This window comes from Mobula birostris, chromosome 16 (genome assembly GCF_030028105.1).
Source record: "Mobula birostris isolate sMobBir1 chromosome 16, sMobBir1.hap1, whole genome shotgun sequence".
In the NCBI taxonomy this organism is placed as follows: domain Eukaryota; kingdom Metazoa; phylum Chordata; class Chondrichthyes; order Myliobatiformes; family Myliobatidae; genus Mobula; species Mobula birostris.
The window spans coordinates 75,148,951-75,156,981 of NC_092385.1; the positions used below are offsets into that span (position 1 = coordinate 75,148,951).

Here is an 8,031-nt window from a genome sequence, read left to right on the forward strand (position 1 = left end):
AGGGATCTGGAAATACAGGTACAAAATTCCCTAAAAGTGTCATCACAGGTAGATAGGGTTGTAAAGAGAGCTTTTGGTACATTGGCCTTTATTAATCGAAGTATTGAGTATAAGAGCTGGAATGTTAAGATGAGGTTGTATAAGGCATTGGTGAGGCCGAATCTGGAGTATTGTGTTCAGTTTTGGTCACCAAATTACAGGAAGGATATAAATAAGGTTGAAAGAGTGCAGAGAAGGTTTACAAGGATGTTGCCGGGACTTGAGAAACTCAGTTACAGAGAAAGGTTGAATAGGTTAGGACTTTATTCCCTGGAGCGTAGAAGAATGAGGGGAGATTTGATAGAGGTATATAAAATTATGATGGGTATAGATAGAGTGAATGCAAGCAGGCTTTTTCCACTGAGGCAAGGGGAGAAAAAAAACAGAGGACATGGGTTAAGGGTGAGGGGGAAAAAGTTTAAAGGGAACATTATGGGGGGGGCTTCTTCACACAGAGGGTGGTGGGAGTATGGAATGAGCTGCCAGACGAGCTGGTAACTGTGGGTTCTTTTTTAACATTTAAGAATAAATTGGACAGATACATGGATGGCAGGTGTATGGAGGGATATGGTCCGTGTGCAGGTCAGTGGGACTAGGCAGAAAATGGTTCGGCACAGCCAAGAAGGGCCAAAGGGCCTGTTTCTGTGCTGTAGTTTCTATGGTTCTATGATTGTTCACTCCCTCCACGGTTCGCTTGACCATTCACCCCTCCCCACTAATCTTCCCCCCCCCCCAGCACTTATCTCTGCAAGCCACCAAAGTGCTACACCTGCCCATACACCTCCTCCCTCACCTCCATGCAAGGCCGCAAACAGTCCTTCCAGTTGAGGCAACATGTCACCTGTGAATCTACTGTGGTCTTCTACTGTGTTCAGTGCTCCCGATGCAGCCTCCTTTACCTTGGTGAGACCTGTCCAAATTGGGGGACCACTTCGTCAAGCATTTCCACAGCATCCGCCACAAGAGGGGCTTCCCGGCGGCCAAGCATTTTAATTCCGATTCCCATAACCATTCCAACATGTCGATCCATGGCCTCCTCTTGTGCTAAGATGAGGCCACTCTCAGGGTGGAAGAGCATTACCTTATATTCCATCTGGGTAGCCTCCAACATGATGACATGAATATTGATTTCTCCTTCCGGCAAACAAATCCCCCTCCTCCCCCTCCCCCATTCCCCACTCTGACCTTTCACTTCTTCTTACCTGCCTATTACTTCCCCCGGGTCCTCTCCTATCAGATTCCTTCTTCTCCAGCCCTTGACCTTTCCCACCCACCTGGCTTCATCTACCATCTTCCGTCTAGCCTCTTTCCCCTCCACCCACCCTTTTATTCTAGCATCTTTCCCCTTCCTTCTCAGTCCTGAGGAAGGATCTTGGCCTGAATCATTGACTGTCCATTCATTTGCATAGTTGCTGCCTGACCTGCTGAGTTTCTCCAGCTTTTGTGTGTGTTCCTTAGTCTGATACTTTTATTCTGTGCTCTCAGTGTTATTCTCTGAACTCTCTGGTATGCTATTTAGCACTTGAAAGCAATTGTCTCTGCTCCCTCATTCACCATCTCCAACTTGTCACAAACACAATTGCCAAGAACTCCTTCTTAACTTGCTCATATCGTATTTGTTTAGTTTTGTTGTCATATGTACCAGGATACAGAGAAAAGTATGTCTTGTGTGCTGTTCATACAGATCAAATCATTACACAGTGCATTGACATAGAGCAATGTAATACAATAACAGAATGCAGAATAAAGAGTAACATCTACAGAGAAAGTGCAGAGCAGATAAACAATAAAGTGAAAGATCATAATGAGGTAGATTGTGACATCAAGAGTCCATCTTATTGTACAAGTGGTCCAACCGTGAGTCTGATAACAGCAGAACGGAAGCTGTCCTTGAACCTGGTCTGAACTTGTCCCTGCTTCATTTAGTGCCCTTCATATACAAGCTACTGGTTTTCCATTCTGCACTGTCATTGCTCCGTCCATGCTGAAATGCTTCACATCATGGAGATACACCTTTCATAGTAGCAATGATTCAGTCCTGGAGCCACTGCTTGTGATTCTGCCCAAAATCACCCTGCATGTATCTCTGTTAAATTCTGAGCAGCTTCACCCTGCCTGGTATATGAAGAAAATTATGAAGATATTATACAGTTTTAATGAATATGACATACAAGCATGTTGGTGTTGGTATTTCCATATTGATAGAACTTTGGCTCAATTGACACAAGTCCTTTCAAATCAAAGCTTCTCTCATATTAGGGAGCTCAGTCCTCAATTCCTGGGTGTCAGCATCTTGGAGGATCAACCGTGGGCCCAACAATTGCTGCAATCATGAAGAATGCATGCCTACAGCTATACTTCATTAGGAGTTTGTGGAGATTTGGCATGTCACTAGAGACTCCAGAAAATTTCTGCTGATAAATAGTGGACAAGATCCAGACAAAACTCTCCACCAACAACACATGCAGCTTATGGCAAGGTCTGCAAACCATTACAGACTTCAAAGCTAAACACAGTGGCGCTGCCAACATCGCTCCCTCACTCCAGATGAGCTAAATCTTTTTTACACTCGGTTCAATGTCGCCAACACTGAGGAGAGCCGCTGATGCGACCTGCACGTTGGTCATCTCTGAGGTTGAAGTACACAGGTGTTTCCAACGAGTGGACAGTCGCAAGGCTGCGGGACCGGATGCCATCCCAGGATGGGTACTCAGAGTGTGCCCGGCACAACTGGCAGGCGTGTTTACTGACGTTTTTAATCTCTCCCTCTCCCAGTGTAGAGTGCCCTCCTGCTTCAAAACACCGATCATTGTTCCTGTACCAAAAAAGACCATGGTAACATGTCTGAACAATTGCATCCTATCACACTCACCTCAATAGTAAGCAAATGCTTTGAGAGGCTGGTCAAGGGCTACATCTGCAGCATGCTACCGCCCAAACTGGACCCCTACAATTCACCTACTGACACAACCGACCGACAGATGATGCAATAGCCACAGCTCTGCTCACCTTCTTTACACATCTGGAGAAGACGGAGGCTGTTCTTGGACTACAGTTCGGCATTCAACACCATAATTCCTTCCAGGCTCAACAAGAAGCTCAGAGACCTTGGCCTTCACCCTGCCTTGTGTAGCTGGATCCTGGACTTCTTGACAGACCACCAGTAGGTAGTAAGAGTGGGTTCCCTCACCTCTGCCCCTCTGACCCTCAAAACAGGTACCCCTCAGGGCTGTGTCCTAAACCCCCTCCTTTGCTCCTTGTATGCCCATGACTACGTGGCCACCCTCAGCTCTAATCTGCTAATTAAATTTACTAAGGATATGGAGCTTAGTCAGATGCACTAAATGGCAACTCCTTTGCTTGCCTCTTTGGAAACAGTTCTATTTCAATCTTTAATATCTCTATTTTTCCCTTTCAGGGTTCTTTTGAAGACCCTGACCTGGAGTAGCACGCTGACTTTGGTTCTTTGAAGGAATGGGACCCATTTTCGGGATTGGCCATTGTCTGACATGCCAAGGGCACAGCCTAGGAGTTTGTCTCGCCTTTGGAGGCCTAGGATCTTGGGGCTCTGGAGATGGGTGGATTGAAGGTCGGTGTCCCAACAGATCGGCGGGTCATGGGAGTCCGAAGATCTCTGGCTGTGTGCCCAGGGACCTGAGATCTTTGGGCACAGAGCTCAGAAAAAGCGACGCAATGGACTTTTACCATCATAAATCAGTGAGTTGCTTGTTATGTCTCCCCTCTCACTGTGAAATGGAGACATCTCTTTCTCCCTCATTAGGGAGAGAGAGAGCCTGTGGTATGTCGAATACCGGGTGAATGAGTAGTCTTTAGGATACTGCAGGTCTGTGTCTTTGCTGTTGCTTTTGCTGCACACTACAGTGCTCGGTGGTGGGTGCTGATGCTTATTTTTTGCCGGTGGAGGGAGGAGGGATCATTGTTCATTACCACTTACACGCGGGACGGAGGGAAGCTGGGAGGGACTTTGGGGTTCTAACATTATACTGTCATTCATTCTTTAGGGCACTCCTCTGTTTTCGCGGATGGTTGTGAAGAAAAAGCATTTCAGAATGTATATTGCATATATTTCTCTGACATTAAATTGTACCTTTGAAACCTTTGAACCTTTTGAACATTGATTGGCCTTATCTCAAATAATAATGAGGCAGCCTACAGGGAAGAAGTCATCACCCTAACAAAGTGGTGTCAAGAAAACAACCTCGCCCTCAATGTCGCAAAAACAAAGGAGCTGGTTGTGGATTACAGGAGGAATGGAGACAGGCTAACCCCTATTGACATCAATGGATCTGGGGTTGAGAGGGTAAACAGCCTTAAGTTCCTCAGCACCCACATCACTGAGGACCTCATGTGGTCTGTACACACCAGCTATGTGGTGAAAAAAGCACAACAGTGCCTCTTTCACCTCAGTCGATTGAAGAAGTTTGGTATGGACCCCCTAATCCTAAGGACTTTCTACAGGGACACAATTGAGAGCATCCTGACTGGCTGCATCACTGCCTGGTATGGGAACTGTACTTCCCTCAATCACAGGACTCTGCAGAGAGTGGTGCGGACAGCCCAGCGCACCTGTAGTTGTGGACTTCCCATGATTCAGGACATTTACAGAGACAGGTAAATAGAAGGGGCACAAAGGATCATTGGAGAACTGAGTCACCCCAATCACAAACCGTTCCAGCTGTTACCATCCGGGAAACAGTACCACAGGATTAAAGCAAGGACCAACAGGCTCTGGGACAGCACCTTCCACAGGCCATCAGATTGATTAATTCACGCTGATATAGTATTTCTATGCTATATTAACTGTCCTACTGTACATACTATTTATTACAAATTACTATAAATTGCACATTTCACATTTAGACGGACACGTAACATAAAGATTTTTACTCCTCACGTACGTGAAGACTGTAAGAAATAAAGTCAATTCAATCCGTGGACAGCCTTCTGAGTGGTTGCACCGAAGCCTGGTAGGGAACATCCAATACGCAGAATCAGAAGAAGCTGCAGAGGGTCATGACTCAACCAGCACAATTAAATCCCAATCCTCCCCTCTAGCACATGTCATGATCCGGTCTGTGATATCCGTATTCCGGTTCACGGTCCGGTCCATGGATTCAGGACTCCGGGTCTTCCAGCTGTCTCTTGTTTGAGTTAATCACTGGCAGCTGATTCCCATCTTGGGGCCCGCTCCATGGAAGCTTGTATGGCCTGACATAGACTGGCATTTGTTAGAGGTAAAAAGGAAAGAAAGATACAAAACAGATTTGGTAAATGCACTTAACTGTCATGTGATGGAAAAGTATAGTGATTATACTCACATTTATACGGATGGTGCGAAGGAACCTGAAACAGGAGTGACAGGGTTTGGGGTGGTAATACCAGCAAAAGAAATTGGAATCAGCAGAAGAACATCTAGTAAGTTAGGGGTGTTTACAGTGGAGATGCTGGCAGTGTTGGTTGTGTTGCAATGGGTGCAGAAAGCCAGACAAGCCAAAGCATTGATATGTTCAGATTCATCCTCAGTTCTAGCAAGTTTAAGGTCTTTTCACACAAACACTCGGCAAGATGTACTTTATGAAGTCCTTCAGTTAGTTACAAGAATTGCAAATCAGGGAGGTCAGGTAAAATTTCTATGGGTTCCAGCACATGTAGGGGTGAAGGGGAATGAGAGGGTGGATGAGTTGGCAACGAGGGCGTTAAAGAAAGAAAATGTGGAAATGCACATTAGTATCAGTAAACCAGAGGTTAAGTGTGTAATCTAGGAAAAAGTCAACCGAATGTGGCAAGAAAGATGGGACAGGGAGGGGAAAGGAAGGCATTTATATCAAATACAAAAGTTACTAGGGTAGGTAATGGAAACAGAAGAGAGGAAATTGTGTGGACTAGGTTAAGGCTGGGGCATTGTGCATTAAACAAAACATTGAAAATGATAGGGAAACACCAGACAGGATTGTGTGAGGAATGTCAGGAAGAAGAGTCAGTAGAATATGTAGTTTTGTGTTGCAGAAAGTATGGGATACAGAGAGAGATGATGAGAAATAAATTAAGGGAGTTGGGGATGCAGGAATTCACATTAAAAGGGTTGCTGGGCATGGGTGACAGAGCACAAGTCCGGGTATTTTTAGCGTTTTTAAGGGGAACAGGGTTTTTTTTTATAGAATATGACAAATAAACAGGAATAGGATACTAGGATGGTCAAAGATGGGAGGGTGAAGTGTAGGTTGTGCGCGTGTGTGTGTGTGCGCACGCTCGCGATTGGGTGAAGGGATTTAGAATGTATGTCTAGTGCACATTCTGGAGCAGAGGGTGGCGGTAATGCACCATTAAGCTGGATGCCAACCGCCGTAAAACAAGATACAGACAGACAGACAGTATGGGTGGCTGGTTTGTCTTGTCAGTCCCCCTTGGAGCAATCTGCTGATAAAACTGTTTGTGATCTCTAGGCCTGGTTGGAGGACCACTGCTTCATGGAGCCTTGTTGCCACTTGTTGGAGCGGTCTTTGCGGTATGGATTCGGCAGTTTCCCGGACCAGCTGAGTGGCTGCCAGCCACTCCGAGCTAGGTAGGGATCCAGCTGTTTCCGTAGCCAGCTGAGGTTGCTGGCTGAATGGAGACTTGGAGCTTCCCTGGAGGAGAAATGGAACTGTCTGTTGTTCTTTGGTGTTTGTCTCTTCTTGTCCTTCCTTCCGTGGGGTAAGTCAGGTCGTCTTGCCGTTGCCCTGCGGGGGCTCATGTCTTGTACCCACCTCCGTGGGGTAAGTCAGGCCGTTTTGCCGTTGCCCTGCGGGGGGGGGGGCTGTATCTTCACTTGTCTTGTCCTCGCCTCCGTGGGGTAAGTCAGACCATCTTGCTGTTGCCCTGTGGGGGGACATGTGTTGTCTTGTCTTTGCCTCTGTTGGGTAAGTCTGGCCATCCTGCTGTTACCCAACAGATGGACCCGTCCTTCCCTGGTGTGGTGAAGTCAAGTCCCGGCTTGTCTTGGGATAAGTCCCGGCTCTATGTCCTATCTCATGTTAGTGTCGGGTTAAAGATGAGTCCTGGCTTGTCGAAGGATAAGTCCCAAATCTATGTTGATGTTCAGTTCCCAGTCTGTCTCTCAGCTCCAGTCTCTGAGTTATCAGCCTCCGCATCTCAAGACAAAGAACCCGCAGTCAGGCTCCAAGAACCCAAGCCTCGAGGATCCCAAGCCAAGCTCAAGACCCAAGACCCCAGCCTGCAGCCAAGCTCAAGACCCAAGACCCCAAGCCTCGAGGATTCTAAGCCAAGCTCAAGACCCAAGACCTCAGCCTCAAGCCATGTCATGTCCTTGCCTGGTTCTGGGGTCCGAGCCCGAGGCAAGACCAGGTGCTGGGTCCTTGTCCAGTCCTGGGCTCGGAGTCCAAGCCATGTCTTGTCTCCAAGCTCAGGCCTGTAGACCCCCCACGTCCTGTCCTGAAGCCATGTCATGTCCTTGCCTGGTTCCAGGGTCCAAGCCCGAGGCAACCCCCAGGTTCTGGGTCCTTGTCCAGTCTCAGGCTCAGAGTCCAAGCCTTGTCTCATTGTCCATTGTTCCAAGTCCTGGTCCTGCTTTCCCGAGTCCTGGTCCCACTTTCCCTAGCCCAAGTCTGTGTTCTTGTCCCTGCTCCTGGTCTGAATCCTGTCATGTCCCTACTCTAGTCAAGTCCTGTTCCTTGTACTTCAGAGACTGTGTCTTGCATTTGGGTCCGTTCCCAGCACCCCATTGTGACAGCACAATCACATCCCAATTGTCCCCACCAGCATAATTACACCCCCGCCCCCCCCGACGCGGTTACGTCCCCGTCCCCCGACCCCCCCCCGGCGAGGTTACGTCCCCGTCCCCAGCCCCCCCCCCGGCGCGGTTACGTCCCCGTCCCCAGCCCCCCCCCACCCCGGCGCGGTTACGTCCCCGTCCCCAGCCCCCCCCCCCCACTCCGGCGCGGTTACGTCCCCGTCCCCCGACCATCCCCCCCC

General features: G+C 48.2%; 1 long non-coding RNA gene across 1 annotated transcript; it reads right to left on the reverse strand.

The window, feature by feature from the left end:
- Positions 1 to 1,647: 1,647 nt before the first annotated feature.
- Positions 1,648 to 7,806, reverse strand: LOC140211230 (uncharacterized). Its single transcript, XR_011889402.1, has 3 exons — positions 5,379 to 7,806; positions 4,959 to 5,278; positions 1,648 to 2,854 (listed from the first exon to the last, which is right to left on the reverse strand). It is a non-coding gene; the product is annotated as an uncharacterized lncRNA (long non-coding RNA).
- Positions 7,807 to 8,031: the final 225 nt, after the last annotated feature.